The sequence below is a fragment of the Ambystoma mexicanum genome, chromosome 2q (assembly GCF_040938575.1).
Source record: "Ambystoma mexicanum isolate Mex_15411 chromosome 2q, UKY_AmexF1_1, whole genome shotgun sequence".
Taxonomy (NCBI): Eukaryota; Metazoa; Chordata; class Amphibia; order Caudata; family Ambystomatidae; genus Ambystoma; species Ambystoma mexicanum.
In genome coordinates this window covers 862179467-862199665 of record NC_090924.1, presented here as the reverse complement: position 1 = coordinate 862199665, position 20199 = coordinate 862179467, and positions in this window count along the sequence as shown.

The window sequence follows — 20199 nt, the reverse complement described above, 5'->3', positions numbered from 1 at the left end:
CAATGGAAAGGAGAAGGGGAAAAAACAGCATACCAGCGGTTTCTCCATGGTCCATGAGTTTACCTACAACAAATCTGGAAATTCCTCTCTGTGACTAATCCCAGCTGACAGTGTCAGGATGGGTTATGATATGTTATGATAGGTTATTTATAACGCGCTTAATACCCAGAGGTATCTAAGCATGGTCCGTGTTGTCTTGCTTCTAAGGCGAGCACGTTGCCCCTGAGCTATCCTCCCGAGATATACATAATAAAGTGTCGGTGTCGGGGACAAATCAAACATGACACCTTTTGGCTCAAATTCATAACGAAAGGGAACAACACATAACTGCATTTTTGCTCAGATTACAGTCACTGCTGTAGTTAGTTCTATCCTCTTATTTTATTCTTTTAAATGTATTCATCAAGCGATGAAGCCCGCAGGCATCAGGGCGCACATTAACACAAAGGGACAACATCAAATACGGGACACAGGACTAGTCCGAGCAGGAGAATTTACTCAAATAAGCCAGTTTTCAACCATTTCCGAAAGGAAAGAAGATTCCTTTCTTGATGCAAGTCAATTGGAAGGGGGTTCCATGCAAGTGCGACGGGAATTGGAAAGGAGCGGCCATTCCCCCTCACCCACTTAGTTCTATGACACACCAAGATATTGGTATCGTAGAAGCATAAAGCTCTTCTTGGTTCATATTGTACCAATCCTTGTTTGAGATGAAAAGGAGCTGCATCGTAAAAACACTCGTGTGTCAGAGTGTTTACTTTAAACTGTACTCTAACAGCTACTGGCAACCAGTGCAAATCCTTCCGAGAGTCAGATACTTGCTCTCCCCTAGGAATGTTCTTAACAATCCTGAGGGCCTCATTGTGTACCACCTGAAGCCTTTGAATACTGCTATTACTGACTTCACCTCAAGAGTGTGTTGCAATAATGAATTCTAGGCACGATTATGGCTCTTACCAAAGCTTTGCAGTTTCTACTGGAAATGAAAGGTTTCATTTGTCTCAGCAATCTCAGATGGTATTGTGAGCTTCTTTTTTTTAAACTTCTTTTTATTATAAGCGAGGCAGCAAAACACATGCGAACAGTGTCAGGCAGTAGCAATGTGAAAAAGCAGCGTACATAGCAGCGTAGGTATGCAGCGGTTACTACACATGATGAAACATTCACAGAACAAAATACAGTCACATCGTAGAAAAGGACATCAGGAAACTATGTCAGGGGTGAGACCCCGAGCTGGTGGGGGGAAGCGGGGGGGAGGAGGTGTCCTGAGTCTCGGCTAGGTCAGACATATAGGAGCGAAACCTGAGCCAGATGTTTCTAGGTCTGGAGTGAGTGGGTTGTAAGTGGGACCAGGCTTCCTCAGAGTCAGAGGCCCACGTGACCGCTCTCAGCCATTGGGCATGTGTGGGAGGCCAGGGGCGAAGCCAACAGAGCAGGATGGAGCGCACCGCGAGAAGCAGGCAGAGACCGGCTAGTTTCTTGGAGTCCCGAGTGAGGCCTGGGAGATCATGAAAGAGGCATACCAGCGGAGAGAGAACAATGGGGTGGTCAGTTACAGCGGACACTGTCGAACAAACAGCCTCCCAGAATTGTGCGAGGCGGGGGCAGGACCAGATCATATGGATGTAGTCGGCATCATCCTGGCCGCATCTGGGACAGCTGGCAGGGTGGTCGACGGACATACGGTGTAGTCTGATCGGGGTGTGGTGAAACCTGTGAAGCACTTTGAATTGGATAAGTTTAAACCGGGAGTTGAAGGAAACCCGTTGCGTGCTTTCGCATAGGTGGGCCCAGCGATCATCAGACATCTCAACACTGAGGTCCGCCTCCCAAGCACATCTCAGTTTGGCAAAGTCTGGGAGCGATCTGGATTGTAGCATGGTATATAACCTAGAGATCTTACCCCTCGTAGGTCCGGGGGAAGTGAGCTCCTCAATGGCAGGGTCGTCAGGTGGCACTGCAGGGAATGTTTGGTAATGTCGCTTAAGAGTCCTGCGAAGGGATGCGTACTGAAGCCATACACTCCGGTCTCCTCTCAGGGGCAAGGGAAGGTCGGGCCACTCGACGAATACACCCTGGACAAACACATCGCGCAACAGCTCGAAGCCCGCGTCCGCCCATCGGCGAACCGTACCCGGTGGAACCCGTGGGACCCCAGGGAGAAAATTCCAAAGAGGGAGATTGCCATGGAAGGCATAGGCAGTCCCCGTCAGCTTCCACATCTTTGCCAGTGCAACGGCTGTGCAGGCAACCGGATTCTGTGAGTCCCGTGTCAAGGGGGCGGGTTGCAACACCAGGGAGCGGATGTCCCGGTCGATCACTGCAAGCTTCTCAAGTCGGACGTGCGGGGGAGGATCTGTAGTATTAAACCAATAGGAGGTGTATTGGATTTGTGACGCCAGCCAGTATTTAAGAAAGTTAGGGGCTCCAAAGCCCCCGTTAGACATGGGAGTGGAAAGGGTCCCGATTTTAAGGCGGACCGCACCCGAGTGCCAAAGAAAGGAGTTCACGGTGCGAGTCAAGTCGCGAAAAAAGCCCACCCCCGGCCACAAGGGAATGTTAGCAAACCTGTAGAGCAGCTGTGGCAACACCACCATTTTCAGCAGACCTATCCTGCCAGCCAGAGAAATCGGGAGTTTGTCCCAGACCTGGATCTTAGCTGTCAAGTGTGTGAGATACTCCTGGTAATTTTCATGGAAAGTCAGCTCACGCTGGCGAGTCACCACCGTCCCCAGGTAGGTAAATGTGGATTGTGCCCATGTGAAACCGAGGGTGTCGAGGGGGGGAGAGGTACATTCCGTGAGCGGAAAAAGAATGGATTTCGAGCAATTCACTTTAAGGCCCGAGACCCGACTGAAACGGATAATGTCCGCAAGTATAGGGGGTAGGTTGGTGGAGGGAGAGCGCACAAACAGCAACGCGTCATCCGCATAGAGGGACACTATGTCCGTCTGCCCCGCGGAGCGAAGGCCTCTGTGAGCATGGAGTTGGCAGAGCATGTCGGCGAAAGGCTCGATTGCTATCGCAAAGACCAGGGGAGAGAAGGGACACCCCTGTCTCGTCCCCCTGGCGATCTTGAAAAGGGGGGAATAACGGTCGCCAGTGCTGACCCTTGCAACCGGCTCGGAATAAAGCAATCTGACCCAGGAAAGAAAAGAGGGGCCGAATTTACAGCACTCAAGGACCCGCCACAGGTACCTCCATGAAACCGAATCGAATGCCTTTTGCATGTCAAGGGCAGCAGCCACAGCATGTGTCTCGGGGTTGATTCTGTCAATAATGTTGAATAGGCGCCTCAGGTTCAGGGAGGTGGAGCGACCCGGGATAAAACCGGCCTGGTCCGGGTGGATAATAGATGGCAAGAAGGGAGCCAGCCGGAGAGCCAGAGCCTTGGCAAATATCTTGACATCGCAGTTTATGAGAGAGAGTGGGCGATACGAACCGCACTGCGAAGGGGGTTTACCAGACTTAAGAAGTACTGTAATTGTGGCCTCACGGAGAGATGGGGGGAGCACCCCGGCTTCCACAGACTCCTCCCAGAGAGCCAGCAAATGAGGGAGCAGTTGTGACTTGAAACGTTTGTAGAACTCGACCGGGACACCGTCCGAGCCAGGGGTGCGACCCGACGATAGGGAATCGATAGCAACCGACAGCTCCTCCCGCGTGAGAGGGGAGTCAAGGGAGCCCGCGGTCTCCGGCGACAGAGTTGACAGAGGGAGGGTGTCGAGAAAGGAGTCGATCTCCGCCAGCGACACCTCATCGGCATTGGAGTACAGGGATTCGTAGAAGGTGAAAAATTCCCTGTTAACCTCCTGTGAGGAGACTGCCATAGAGCCATCAGCTCTCTCAACTCCGAGGATGTGCGGGGACCCCGTCTCGTGTCGGATCAACCGAGCCAGAAAGCGGCCGGGGCGCTCTCCCTCCCCATACCTCCTTGCCATGCCAGGGTTATCAAGGAACCTCTGCTCACGGTCCGCAAGAGAACGGAACTTGTCCAGTTCCTCGCCGATGTCAGCCAGGTTACCCGGGGTGGAGTGAAGTGAGCATGTAGCCTCCAGAGACGAAAGTCTAGATTCACTGGTGGCAAGGTCTCTACGGATCGACTTAAGGGCCCATTTCTCCTTGGACAGCGCAATCCCTCTAATATAAACCTTGAATGACTCCCATAAGGTGGCCTGGGACGTTACCGAGCCCGTGTTGGTCTCGAAGAACTCTTCAATCGACAACTCAAGCTCAGAGCAGAACTCCGGGTCAAGTAGGGAAAGGGGTTTCAATTTCCAGTGTCGGAAGCGGGCGGGATCGGGGCCCCAATCTACGGTAATGGTGACAGGAGAGTGGTCAGATAGGGTTCTCGGAAGGATCATTAGTTGTGTTACGCTCCTAACCAATACGTTGGAGATCCCCCACCTATCAATGCGAGAGTAGGAGTCGTGAACAGAGGAGTAGAAAGAGTAGATGCGAGAATCCAGGTAGAAGAACCTCCATGCATCCACCATGGCCAGACGGGGAAGGGAAGACAGTGCAGCGTAAGCCGCCCTGGAGAGGTGACGGGGCCTGGAGCCTGATCTATCTAGAGCTATGTCAAAGATCGTGTTGAAGTCCCCACCCCAAAGGATTGGAACAAGGGGGAAGCCATCGAGAAGGGAGGTGACCTGCACATAAAAATCCGGGTCATCGATGTTTGGGCCATAGATGTTCAGAAGAATCACTTCCTTGTGGTGCAGCATGGCGTGGAGCAATACATATCTACCCTGGGGGTCAATTGTCGAGATGAGGGTAAAATGGAGGCTCCTGTGAATGAGGGTCATGACTCCCCGGCTTTGAGAGGAGCAATCGGTGAAAAACCTATGGGGACCCCAGGACTTGGCAAAACGCATGCAGTGTACAGAGCGGGCATGAGTCTCTTGAAGAAAGAGAATCTTTGATCTATGGCAATCGGCCTGCAACTGAAGTTGTCTCATCTTTCTATAATTCCCTAATCCCCGTACGTTCCAGCTCATAAAGGTCAGGGCACTCTCAATCACAGTGTGATGGTGTTTGGGATTAAGTAGAATGTCAGTGACCTAAGGGTCGGGTCCACGGTCCTACGACACCAGTTCCAGAGTGCCTCAGCACAGTCCGCCTTCACTGCCAGCGCTAATTTTCCAATAACAAAAACCCCAACATAACCCACCCCCACCCACACCCCCCCCCCCAAACAGAGGGATGATACGCCCATCCCCTTGCAAACAAAACCAAAACAAAGGCATCAGCGCCTGGGGGTTTGAAGGCCTGACTGGCCGTATCGCTCCGGGTTGCAGCAGAGCAAGTAAATCATGAGATGCCCACAATGGAGGTGAAATGTAGATTGGACAAAGTTCTCGCACATAGCGATCCGGGAGGGCCCTGCAAGTTGGACTGAGCAAGCAGGCTACGGGATGAAGGATCAACGTGGCCCCGGTACAGGAGGGCGGGGAGACCCATGCACCCCCCGTCGGGGACCTAGGATAACTGCTGAACCGAGGTCAGGGGAGAGGGATCAGCCAGGGAAGTGTTCATCAATGAATTTGGAGGCCTCTTCTGGGATCGTGAAGAACAACACCTGATTGGCGTGCTCTATGCGGAGCTTGGCGGGATAGAGCATAGCATATTTGATTGAGTGGTCTCGTAGCCTGCGTTTCACCGCCTGGAAGGTCTTGCGCTCCCGCTGGACAGCCGTTGAGAAGTCAGGGTAAAGATGGATCCTTGCACTGCCCAGTAATAGCTCACCTTTGAGTCTTGCGGCCCTGAGGAGGGCGTCACGGTCACGGTAGTTCAATACACGAGCTATGATGGGCCGAGGTGGGGCACCGGGCCTAGGTTTGGCCACCAGAGCGCGGTGTGCCCGCTCAATTGTGAAGTGTGGAGAAAGCTCGGGCTCATCAAGGAGCGACAGAAGTGTGCGCTGAACAAAGTCCTCCATTGGCTTGTGGATTTCATCCTCAGGGACCCCGATAATGCAGAGATTATTGCGCCTCGAGCGAGATTCCAAATCTTCATTTTTCTTTTCCACCTCGAGGACCCGGTTGGAAAGAGCGACAACCTCGGTGCGCAGGGCACCCAGCGCGTCCTCAGCGGAACCGACCCGCGTCTCGACCTCCAATACACGGCTGTCAGTCCTCTCGATGTGGGCCTTAATCGAAGATATGGTGCCGTACATATCATCTAGCTTTGAGTGCAGGGCAGTGAAACCCTCTCGCATAAAATCCATCATATTCTGGGACTCCGGGGCTGCGTCAGGCGGGGCGGTAGAGGCCTGCTCAGCAGCCTCCCCAGGTGGTCTCCCCGCAGCCTTCGCGAACATATTGATGGAGCTCTGCTTCCTCGCACCCCCTTTGGTCATCCTGGCCGTTACGTAGATCGAGGACAAGGAAGGGGGAGAAGTGAGAACCAAATGCAAGTGTCGAGGCAAGTCCTCCAGGTCGCCGGGACTGATGCGAATACCGGATCAATGTAGGCGGGGAGCAACCAGTGAGCATACCCGGAGTCCAGGGGGTGAAGAGAAGGAGAGGCTATGACCCCTCTGAGGCTGGTGGGCGGGTGTCGCCGAGATTGGTGACTAAGAGGATGCAGCAGTCCCGAGCGCGCCCAGGCGGTGTAGGACACAATGACAGGTGCAGAACTCCAGAGAAGCCCTTGGGGGCAACAGCGTAGATTGTTCCCCGGCTCCGCAGCCCCAGGACATCGGCAGCACAAGGGTAGATTGGACGTGGAGAGTGCGCCGCGGCCCGGCGGGTCACGGTGTCCAGGGCGACCCAATAGGCCCCAGGCAGGAGTCGGGAGAGAGGCAGGGCCCGGGCAGGGGTAGGGGGGTCCGCGCCGCCAAGGGCCAAGCAGCCGCGCCGGCCCAGGTGCAGGGGGACCACTCTCAGGGTACAGCAGGAGCGAGTGACCAATCCGGGGCCGCGGCAGCCAGGCGCAGCCCCCCCCCCCCACACACCCTCTACCTCTCGGGTGCTCCGGTATCGATGGGGCCCCTCGGGGCCCAGCCCGAGGGCCCGAGGCCGGACAGCGCCGGCGGGCCAAGCCGAAATGGAGGAGGGGCCGGCAGTCACTGACGATCCTGGTCGGGAGATGTAGTGGAGTGAGGAGAGACCCGGCCGGCCACGATGATCCGGAGCGCCTCGCCGGGCGGGCGCCCCTCCCCCAGAGCGGCCCGCAGCGCCGCGACCTCAAGTCGGAGGAGAGCCGACACCACCGGATCCACGGGGCGGGGAGAGCGGGAGGTCGCAGCTGCTGATGGAACGGGAAGGCGCAGCCCCGTCCTCGGGACTCGCAGCGGCTCCAGGCTGCACCCAGCCGCAGCGGCAGGACTCCCGAAGGATCGGGTGAAGTCCAGCAGGATCTCTGACAGCGTCGGGCAGAGCGGGACAGGATCGATCGCTCTGCTGCTCCGGAGCTCGACGTTCAAGCGGCCATCTTGGTTGCCGCGCAACAGCGCCCCCGTATTGTGAGCTTCTAACAATACCTTCTGTATGTGTCTCAGCACCAGGTGATGATTCAAACTAAACACCCAAAGTGTTTACTTTGTTCTGAAATAAAATACTGCTGTTCTTAATATTAAAGTACACATATCTTGGGTCATGTTTAGCTCTAGCCTGTGATGATCCAAAGATCATAAGCTCCTTTTTTGAACTATTCACGTACGTCCCATACACTGAAAGTGATATAAGGCCTGTCTCGCTATTTGCAATACAGCCATGACGACAGTGACTGGCCCACATCTACCTGGTCTGGGGTTATAGTGTGCCAGGTCACTCCTAAGGGATATAGTACCCTTCCTACTATTAATGGCATTATGCACTTTTCACTGGTAAAGAGTTGCAGTCCCTTGGGGATCCAGAGAGGGTCCAACTCATAGTACCTTTCCTCATCCTTAGCCACAGTAATTAGGCTAGCCCGCCCAGTTCACCCATGACCTCCCAGACCTCTCCCCTCCTGAGTTTGGTTTGTATCCTCTCAGGTAGACTTGCTGTTGCCCCTAGTCTCTGGTTTGTCCTTCTACTTCCTGATTATGGCACCTAAAAGGCTGCTTCTTCTCCTTCTGGTGTGCCTGCTTCCCTTACTCATAGTTAGTCTGTTTCTCCTGACCTCCCTCAATGTATGCTACTGATTTGCTCTCTGGACTTTGATAGACCTATCCTCCTTGTTTTCTCTGTATTCTCCTCCCTGATTGGTCTTGTTCTATTTCTATGTGACTATTTCCATTGCTCTGTTTGTCTGATTACATTCTTTGCCCTAACCACTGCTGTTTTGCAGCTTATTGAACTTTTGAAAAGCCCAGCTGAAATCCTGACACCAGACAGAAGTCCTGCCTCTTTGCATGTTCATCTTTGCCCTGCTGTGGTTCCTTCTGTCTTTGCAACGCAGCATTCGCTGAATTCCCTATATGACATGGATTGGGGTGCCAGCCTGTGACAGAATATTGCAACCCACATCTTTCTGGCTTGTTCGCCATACAGGGTGCTAATTTAGCCTTGCATTGCTGAGGTCCGTCTGGCATTCATTACATTACATTACATTTGTTATGCGCTCTATTGGCCCTTAGACATAAAGGTGCGGACTGGAAAGAGAGACAACACAAACAGAAAGTGGTAGAAAAAAAAAAAGAGCAAAGGACCCACAATAACTGTTTACTGGTTCCCCAGCAAAAAAGGGATGCATATGATATCGTCAAAAAACGGACTGGCCAGAAGTCAGAATGGTGTGATTCCTGTAACCAGTTCATCCATGGTGTAGTAAGCTCAGGAGAAAAGGAGAGTTTTCAGTCCTTTCTTGAAGGCTTGGAGAGAATTGTGACTCCTCAGTCTTGCAGACAATTTGTTCCAAAGGGAAGGGGCCCTCACATTGAACGCTCCATTTTAAGCCTTTGAGGTCTTGCATCTTGGCTGTATTATCAAATTCTGATTTCCTGATCTAAGAGTTCTTTGATTGCACTTCTCTTTTATATGGCTTTGTAGATATGCAGGCATTATGTGTAGCCTGCATTTGAATGCAATGACTAGCACTCTAAAATTGATCCGTGATTCAATAGGAAGCCAATGAATAGAACGCCTGGCCTCTGTTACCTGACTATGCCTAGGAACTGAGAACTACTCTGACGCCCAGTTCTGAGCAACCTGCAGCCTGCGCAATTCTCACCGATTGATACCCAGCAGTAGGCGCATGCAATAATTCAGTTTAGCACCGATTATTGCCCTTGCAATTGTCTCTGCACTTTCTTGGGAAATCATGGGCCTCAAATGAGCCAACAATTTGACGTAATGTACTACGCCCGCCACCACTGTTGGAACATGTGCCTTCATACTCAGTGTGGGCTCCAAAGTCACTCCCAGAATTTTAGTTTTGGGTAAAGGAGATATAATATTGTCTCCCAGTTTAAAGGAGCTATAGGCTTGATTTTAGTTATTTAGTGCCTTTGGGCTACCTACAACCAACAGCTCTGTCTTACTTCGATTCAGAGCTAGGAAGTTATCCAACATCCACCTTTCAATCAGTAAGAAGATTCTGTTAACCTCCAACTCATCTTTCTCATGATATCCGGTTAATGAGATGACACATTGGGTGTCATCTGCATAGTTTGAAAACACAACCCCCTCCTCCTCTAACATGAAGAAGAAAGGGGCCATGAACAGATTATAAAGAGAAGGCGACATGGTACCCCCTTGTGGTACCCCATACAGAACAGATAGTGGAGTAGCTTCCGCTGAATCTGAGCAGACTCTGCTAGTTCTATGCTCCAAAAATGAGGCAATTCACAGTGCTTCTGAATCAGAGAGATTTTCAACCTCCTGTAATCTGGGTGTGAGGATGGAGTGTTCAATCAAATCAAATGCCACTGATTGATCTAATGAAATAATCAGGGACAGACCGCTTCTGTCAATTTCTCCCAGAAGTTTCGTTTTCAGCTCCAGAAGAGAGGTTTCCATCCCATATTTCTTTCTGAATCCTGACTGGTTACGATGGAGAATGGGATAAAGATCCAGATGCTCTGCTAACTGACCATAGGCCACTCTATCCAAAATTTTAAGTAGAAAGGGCGTGTTCGAAATAGGTTGAAAATTAAGTGGGTTGTCCCTTGCCAGTTCCGGTTTCTTAAGAATGGAAGTGACCATCGTAGATTTTTAGCTCATCTGGTACGTTGCCTTCCTTCAAGGAGGTGTTTATAAAAGTACACACTGCTTCGATAAGCTGCAGTGGACATGTTTTAATAATCATAGAAGAGCAGGCATCTCCTCTACACTGTGAGGGTTTCATTTGATCTATTATTTGTTTTAGTTCACTCTCCGTTATAGGATGAAAGTTAAATTGAGGAATTGAAGGGTCATAACTAAACCCTTTGTTCGGTTCCTTGCTAGGAGAGATAGTTATCTTTTTTTCTAGCATTGTTGTCCGAATTTTATGTAACTTATTATGTAGGCCTTCTTGTATGAGTTGACACCATTTCTCATCATTTTGTATGTGAGGGTGCAGGAGTAATCTCCTGTTCCTTTAATAACTTAAAGATTTCCCTTGTATTTGACTTTGCAGTATTAATGGCATTGTTGTGAAAGTCTCTTTCTGCTTCCAATATAGACTTTTTGTACTCTTGCACTATATTTTTATACCTAGCTAAAAGGACTAGAATATGTTCCTTTTTCCACGCAAAGAAGGCTTTGCTGACCTCCATTTTTTTTGTTCTGAGATCCGCAGAAAACTATGCCTTGCTTTTGTGCTCGTCATCTTTTATCTTTTTTAACTTTAGTGACGCCAGCTTATCTGATATGCAGGCCAAATTTTTCATCAGCATTACAGCCACATCCTGGGGAGACATTTCTGCTTGAAGGTTTAGAAGTTTGTTATTTAACACTGGTTCAATATTATCAACCGTAATCCGTTTTAAGATTCTGCAGGCACAATTTAGGTTGCTTAATTGCAAGTTTCATATTATTCCCAATTAGGCACTATTCTAGTTTTCAGAATTATTAACTCCTGTGTCTCCATTTACACAAATATTGCCTAATACTATAGTTTTACAGCTGATATCACCTTCTCCAACCTTCATGTAAGAGTCGGGACACTGTACGGACCATAGGACAATGGTGTAACTCTGCATTCAGAGTCTCCTGGAACTGAAGCCTCATCAGGTAGATCAGGACATTACCATGGGTTTTCAAGGGGGTCTGCAGCTCCCACCCTCTCCCGGTCACAAGTGGCTCATGAACCCAGCAAAATTGCCTTGGAAGTCTGACTTTCCTGTGCTGCAAAGGGCCCTTTAGCCGTGCAATGGAGAAATTGTACTGAAGAGGCATGGGCAAATATGGAGACAATGAAGTGCATGCATGTTACTATAAAGCAGAGCATGTACAGATAACTGGGAAGAAGGTGCTGAAGATGTGGGGTAAAGCTAAGAACCAGGTTCAACCGGTGTATCAAATGAAGGCAGAAAATATGCAAATGGCATGGGCCAGCAATTGTCAGACAAGGGCAAGCTGAGATCCGTGGAGGGCCCACATGTCATAAGAAGGCAGAAAATGAGCCCAGATAGGCAAAACATGTCTTTTGGTAACCTTTGTAACTAGCTTCAAAATGAAGCAAGCTCAATGTGTGCCATTCAACCTAGAAATAATACCACATTGTGTAAAAGTGTAAATATTAGGTTATACTCGCTCAACCCCACGTTGTGCCAGAACCTTTTGTAGATGGTTGAGGTGGTTCCTTCCTTTCTGGCCTTTAAAAATAGTTACATTCTGCTCACCTGCTCTTTCCTTGGAATCATTAGTTAGCTCTGGCATGAAGCTTTCCAGAGAGATTGGGCAAAGAGCAATACCTAAGTAGGGACCAGAGATATTGCAAATTCTAGATTGAAGTGTTACTATACTACTCACCGTACCCGGCTAGCCCAACCCTGTATTTCATGCTCAGCTATGCTTTCCTGCAGGTACAGCACCCCAATAGGCTAAGGCATAAGCCATTGAGCTTTGTGGGGTACATTGAGGAATCCAGACTGCAACATGTATCTTTCAGGCTCCTCATTTCACTGCTACTAACCCCCTCAAAGGTTCAGAAGTTAATAGACAGCCGTCAAACCAGGTGAAAGGTTGTGGGTGAGTGTTGGGGGGAATTTCATTTTGGCAGAGGGCAGTATGCAATGTGTCAGAGGAGTTTGAAGCTGGCGGGAGATACTGGGGTAGACATTTTGTAGAAACAACTAGGGATTGTGTCCGTGCCCCAAACATGTGACAAACACCTTCTAATGCCCCAATGAGCGTTGCCCCAATTGGCAAAACTCCCAGCTAGCCACTGAGCACAGCACTTGAGTAGGCTAGAGTGAGGGTTGAGCTATTTCTCAGCCTGGCAACCCATACCCCGACAGCCTCTATGATAAATTCTGCAAGACTTTTCAAACCCGGTGACAGTCTTTCTTCACTGGAATGTTAATCACACCATCACAACGAAACCAAACCGTAGACTGCCCGGGTATGGCCCACCTATCTCATACTTCTCAATAAACACTACTCGAAACACACACACCCAAAACACGCACACCCAAAACACGCATCACCACCTTCAATAGAATACAGCAAAGAGCCACGCAAAATTGGACCAGATGTTCACATAATCTAACCTTTCTGACTCTATCACTCCCTTGAAAATATGTCAAACGACCCATTCTCTCACCAGATAACTATGCTGCTAAGGGACCTAGCCATCCCCTACCTCCTGCTGGCTAAAAATGCACACACACATTTTCGAAATCCTTTTCTCACTTCTCACCTCTCTGACTACGGTCTTCCAAAGGGTGTTCATCCTCATAGCACTTCAAGGCCCTAAAGATGGCAGTCAGCGCTATACAAATGCCATATCACATAACATACTACAGGAGTTGAAATGGCTGACTGGGTCTCCATATCTAAAGCAGCTGGTTCTTGAAGCAACAGTTCTCGCCTCCCATAATCCTCTGCACCTAGATTTTGGTAACGAGTGGAGCCTCCAGACTGCCCACTTCCCTCAGCTCCCAATCACCAGATCCTTGTGGCACATGGGATAACATGTATCTATTTAAAAGAGAGAGGTAAGGAGAGAGAGATAGCGGTGAAAGTGAAAGAGAGCAAGAGAGATATAGAGAGATGGAGATGGGAAAGGGGAACAGACAGATGTAGAGATAGGGAGAGACAAAAAAAAGAGAGAGATGCAGAGAGATAGAGAGCGAGACAGACAGACAGAGACAGAGAGGGAGAGGAAGAGGAAGAGGAAGAGGAAGAGGAAGAGGAAGAGGAAGAGGAAGAGGAAGAGAGAGAGAGAGAGAGAGAGAGAGAGAGAGGCAATGTAAGAAAGTGTAATGTGATCCGTTTGCAAGAGTCTAGTGGTAGGAGTCCAGCGAGAACACCAGGTTGTAAGGCCTTTTTCATGTATTTCTATGACTGATAATGTCTTGTGATTACTTACATCAAGTTATTTATCTGTTTATAAAGCGCTAAAGCCCGCAGGCCTCAGGGCGTTACATATACACATTGGAACTAAAAAGACAGGACGACATGCAGATGAGAGGTGGGTAACCAAGTGATAAATTGCATGCCATGTTATGATATGCTCTATGTGGTTTCAGGTTTATCTGCCCATCAACTCTGATTGATTCTCGCACTAAAACACTCAAATTGTATGTTCAACACACAACACACATATAGCAACTAAGCCACCGGCACTTGGCAGTCAACCCAACAGACATCGACCATCTGAACACTACAACGCTACTATCAACTTACATACCGCACCTCAGGCCAATGCACCTTGAAACACGTGTGTATAGGCGCGTTATAAATGCCATATTATATCATATCATATCACCCTAGCACCACAAGCACGCAAGGCTCCCCTTTACACAAAAATGCCTCTATGATCTAGTCACAGGACACCTAAAAAATCAGGGTGTGTCTTGTCTGCACTACCAACACAACCACAAAGCTATGTTGTACTTTCCCTCTCTGCGCAGAAACCTTAGCCATCCTCTTCCCTTTCAGATCCTAGTGCCTGGAGACCATGCAGATGGAACAGAGCACAGTACAAATCCCTATACCACATCACACTATATCTGAAACATCCGGTATGTTAAGGTAACTACATTAAAAAAAAAATAAACCTTTTCATAACTCTGTATGGGTTGTCTATTTTTCAAATTGTATAACGAGGGAACCTCTTTGTCAATATGTGTACTATTGTAAGACAAGGGGGATTGTCAACAATACAAATTAACTTGCAAGTCCTCTGGGTGTTGCAGGTGTTCAGTTTTGCCAGTGGTGTAACGTAGTTCGATGATGCCAAGAGAGCAAGAAGGCAAACAGCTATTGCTGGAAGCATTGCACTTGCTTAAATACACTCCTCTCTTTCAATAAAAGGGGAATAATTTGGAATGTGCCACATAAGAACGACAGGTCGTTTGTGCATGGGCTGTACTAATGGCAAATGCGACCCCAAGTTTCCTTTGCTAAATAGCAACAAGTAGGGACTCAGCATGTTAGCACCAACCTGTTTTTAATAGACTGACTTCTGTGGAATCACCCACATGCTCTCGACATAAATAATGTACAAAAAATGGCATCATTAGTAATACACCTGTGTTGAATGAAACTGAAGATCTTCTTACTATGCTGAATCATTTTATTATTTTATTTTTTACTGTTTAAAGCGCAGACCTAGCTTGAGCTCAGAGTGTGGGGAGCCGGCATTTGGGCTGGCATCTTTTAACAGTAGCGCAGTACAGTGAGGTCTGTGCGCCAACATGTGCGTCCATTGGAATAAGTCCGTGGTCAGGTGTTGTTGAAAGAGCCATGTTTTGAGAGATTTGCGAAATTGGAGAATTGTGGGGGCATTCCAAGCCGACAACGGGATTGAGTTCCAGAGGGTGGGTGTACGACAAGAGAGGGATTGCTTGCAGGTCCTCTTTTTGCGGACGAGTTATGATCAAGGCGGCTGGTCGATTTTCTGTGCGAGGAGCGTGTGCCACCAGATTTGTGGAGCTTAGCCGTGCTACTCGTGACTGCTTTGTAGATGATTCATGCAGTCTTGAACTGTACCCTGACTTGGAGTGGAAGCCAATGCAGTTAGCGTAGGATGGGTTAACTCAGTCACATTTCCATACTCCTATAATAAGACATGCTGCTGCAGCGTGGTGGTCTACTTTTAGGGGAGCCAAGTGAGCCCCGTCAGGAGAGCAACTCCCGCATCGATGTGCGAGACAACAAGGGCCTGCACTGCAGTCCGGAAATCCTGCAGCAGGATACGCAAGATGACCAACTCTCCTCTAGGACTGTTTGGACACTTCTTCCTCTTTTTGCCAAACTTGGGTGCATTATATTTTTGTCATCTGGTTCTTTTTAGGCGATTAATGAGTTTTCATTTCTTTTTTTTCATGTAGGTATACATGCCTAATGTTCTTATGTTTATGAATACAATGTTTGGATTTGCTCTCAGTTTGTAGGTTACTTGTTGATGACATTTTGCCTTGTCTTTATTGTATCTACTTATATCTGTTAGTAGGCAGTATCTGTGCACCTTCTGTATAGGGTTGTGACCCGTTATTTTCATATTAGGAACTAATGTGAACATGGAAAGTAAATTAGAAAACGGAGCCTCGTAGATATATCCAAAACGATTGTCCGAGTGTAAGAGCTGCATAGTTAGATTTGGGTAAAAACCAGGACACAAAGATGAACCGCTATACGTCTGCATTTTATTTCATCTCTCTAGATGGCATAAGTAGAAGTGAAGTGTGCACCATTCTATTGTCAGTGTGGTCTGCTCCAATAAAAGACATAAACACCGTTCTGGGGATATCGCTTTTGCAAGACTCTAGGGCCACATTGCTGCTGAGGTGGATGGATTTTTGGGTGAATTACCTCTGGCAGTCGTTACCGTTTGTGGTAATCTGAAGCATTACCGCCATGCTTCCCTTTACATCAGGAAAAGAAACCTCAAAAACGTCTTGGGCACATCTCCACTGTTTCCCTTCACCGCTTGTTGGGGGTGAGGGAGTTAAAATGTGGTGCTGTTTTCAGGAGGTACGTCGCCTATTATCAGGCTGTATTTCCCGCCAGCGCAAAGCAATCCTGGTCTATATTGTGTCGGGTGATAAAAACAGGTCATATTTGCACAGTACTGTCTGATTTACTATTCATGCCACAGCTCTAAAGAGATCCTGTGTGTGGAAAATAGACTTATACTAACCTTGACTCATGAATTGGATATCGGAAAACCAAGAAAAAGACACACACAGCCAGTGAGTTGGCCAGAGACCTGAAAGACTGGCGCGTGTTATGAAATAGCAACATTTTATCACAAGTGAAGGCTGCACACGTGTGAGTGAAACGCAAGTAAAGGCAGACCTGTGAATGAACTTTGAAGTAAAAGACAGCTGCAAAATCAGCGATACTAAGTAATGGAGTAGTCTGGCGAAAGGAAGTAGCCCACTCGAAAGTCTTAGTGAAAAGTAAATTGTAAGAAGCGATGAAGCGAAAGAACAGCAAAAGTGAAATAACAAGGTTTGACTCCTAGAGAAGGAGAGAGGGAACAGTAAACTTTGAGTCAAAGTGGTCCTCCAGTGGTTTGAAAAGTAAACCACGCACATTTGAAAGTCTTTGACATTGGAATGTGGTCAGAGCCCGACGGTGGGAGCCCCCAAGTGAAATAAGCTTGGGGAAGGGAGCCCCCCCCCCTGGCAAGTTTGCGTTGAACTTTATCGTGAGAAGTCTGAGCCGGGGTGAGGGTACCCTACGAGAACTGTGTGGTGAAAGGTCAGAGCCCAACAGAGGGGGACATTTGTGAACTTGGTGGTTGAAACATTATTTTGAAGTCGAGAAAAGTGACTTAAATCTGGAAGGCCAGACAGGCCAGATACACGTTCTGGAACTGTTTATTGTATTGAAAGCCGAGCCAGAGTGTGTCATCCTGCCTACAGGAACTGCCTTACTTCGTGAGGTCTAACGTGGGGAGGAGAGCTGTTTACATCACCTTTATTCATTTGAACACTGACTTTTCCTTTTACATACATATCTCCTTTTTACACTTTCTTGTACAAGATAGAGGGCAGACATTAGTAAAGGTGCCGGCGCCATTAAACCCATCCCGCCCTATTACAAGGTCCCCTTGCGGGACCTGCTCTGGACGTCTGGTCAGACCAGACGTCCTTTGTGGGTCCCACAATGGGACCAGGAGCTAACAACGGGCCCATTATTAACAGGCCCGTTGTTAGCTCCCTCCCCATTCACATTGAGCCCATTGGGGGCTCAAATGGGAATAGGGATAGGTTCCTTGAATGAGGAATTACCGGGCCCTCCAAGGTTGGAATGGCCTGGTAATTCCTCATTCAAGGAACCTGGACCCGAGTTTGGAGGAAGCCATGCCCTTACTAAGGGCATGGCTGCCTCCAAACTCGTAATGAGGCCCAATGTCTTTAATGTCCTTCACTTCCTGCTGCAGCATGCTCAACATCCAGTGCATTTCACCACATGAGTCCTCGAGGGATCCCACTCCTTTGTTCCGTCTCGTATATATGGCCACTTCCCTTCTCAATATGTTCCTGCAGCCTATCGACTTTGTAATTCATACCGTCCAGATTCGTGTTGATAGCTGCAAAGCCATTTTTCATTTAGGCAAGCACAATTTCCAAAGGCAGGGTGGGATCTCCACCGCTGATGCCCAGGCTCAGACCCACAGGGCCCACCACCCTTTCCCTTTCCATTGGTGCTCTGGGAGCAAATGTCCTATCCATGAAGTCAGGCAGACCTTCTTTGTTTCCAAATTGTAGCTTGGCCTGCTTCTTATTACCCATAGCCATGCATATGACCGCACCCCACCAGGCCAGTCCACAGAACACACCAGGGGGGACAACAGTGAAGAAATCGCCACAGTCAGTACCAGGGGTCCAGACGGTCGTATCCAATTATCAATGTGATAGGGCTCACCAGCCCAGTGTCAAGACTCTACCCATGCCCAAACCCATAGCACACCACCAAAACAGTTCCGCAGCGAGGCAATCACCGTCCACAGGCACAGTATTGCACTTCTTTAGACTGCACCTTCAAACATGCACTGTGTCACGCTGCCAGGGCCAAGATGTCATAAGCCAAGGGATATGCACACCAGCAGTTCAGGCATGCCACAGGAGTGATCCAAAGGAGAGAGGAGGCAAAAAAAGGAATGGTTCTGAGGTTTGTAATCTGGGCAGAGCACTCACTAGCAGGCTTTGAAGGTTCACAGTACAGCGGGAGACTCCGGTCAGTGGGAAGCCGCTCCAGTACAAGTCGCCACACCACTTCCATCAGCCGAATCTTCCCTGCCAACAGAGGATCACTGCAGCCATCCGGAAAAGTAAGGCACGCCCCCGCCGGGCCCTCTCCACTCATGCAGGACAGGGCGCACCAGCAGATGGGACTACCAGAGTGGCAGTGAATCCGGATAAGTCCGATGTTGCAATCACAGCGATGTTGTGTAAAGCAGAACCCGAAAAGTCCGACGTCAGTGTCTCCTGGAAGCCCACCACCACCTCTCCTACAATGATGCTAGGTGGAGGCCTCTCCGACACCACGTTGGGCTGTTCACTCTGCACTCGCTCTGGCAGTCTGGTCCCCAGCACAGAGACAGCTTCTTTGAGCAGCTTCAAAGAGGAGCGTTGGATGCCCCAGGGACACCAGCAGCAAATTCACCATTCCAAGTCATGACATGCTTCAGAAAGAGCTGGAGGAGTGGAGAAACATCTAGAAGGAGAAGGAAGAGCTGGTAGAGAGAAGTGAGGAGGCAGCATGGTGGAACATCGAGGAAGTGACAAAAAGAAGTGTGGAGAAAGAAGTGGACTATTGCAGATGAGGGAGATCCTAATTTAGCAAATAATTGGAAGAACAGTAACAATAATAATAAGAAGAAGGTGGTGGGCCCTTAGGCATCAAGGGGTAATGAAAGGATGGACAGAGGAATACGTTCATGGCAAGACATCTAAGAGTGACAGGGGAAACGTCAAATGAATAGAGAAGGAATGTGAGGTCTAGGAAAGAACTTTGTAGGAATACAACTTGAGGAAAGACCCTAAGAGTGTGAGAGAGACTGGGTAAGGTGTCTAGAGAACCATGCCCCTGAGGGCCTAGGGAGTTCACAGACCAGACCTTAGAGTGGCCCACCAGTCTCCCTGTGCCTCCAGGATTGGTAAATGGCCACCTCCACCATATTACTACCTAACAAGCCTACCAACAGGCTCCAGTATGGAGCTGAGACTTAGGAGGATGCACCCCCCATGTGAAAGCAGAGAGAAACCTCTGAGAACAACACAGAAGGTGGGTCTGGGAATCCCTATAACCGAAGACTGAGGACTGAGGAGAAGAGACCATGATAATACCCGAGAAGATCGGTGCAGGAAAACCCTTTAACCTGAGAATAAAAACCCAACAGAGAGAGGCTCTGCGAAGGCCTTTTCGGAAGCGTGCAGGAACCCCTTAAGCCCAGAACTATAAGAGTACAGGTTATTCCATTAACCTGTCTGGAGAGACCCGAACCCAGAATTATGAAGAACTGTGAGAGCTTTTTATTTGGCTCTCTTTAAACTTCAAAAGAGCCCCTTTCTTTTTAAGATATCTTGAAGCACTGCCCACATCCTGGAAAACCACCATCCTGACAATTTGTGTTTAGTTAAAAGCCTGCCTGTTAGTAATGATGGTGCTCATTTGTACACAGCCCCTGATAAGGCATTTGTTAATCGCATCATTGCATTGCGCTGTTTGTGTGGCAATCAATGCAAATCTCCTGACAGAGGCTACATATGGCATATTATGTATGGCATCACCTCAGAATATCTAACTGTATTTATAATATACTGAACATAACTGACATGTGAGGGTATAACAGGCATACAACGGAAGTAACCGATCACATGCAGTGTCCTGGCATATGAAAGCAATGCCCCTGGCCTAGGTTAGTTTTCTTTACGTACCTCTGTCATTTCATGTCCCCACTGATGGCATATCAAAACATCAGACCATTAGAAAAATGTAACCCAATAGGTCTTCCTATATCGTTGCTGTAACTTCCCGTGATGCACAATTGCAATTTAATTAAAGTAGAAAAAATAATTAATTGTGTAATTTTTTAATAAAATCATCACATTCTTTTTGAAAAATATAAATGTTTCTTTCTTTTTTATATAAAACAACACAAAAC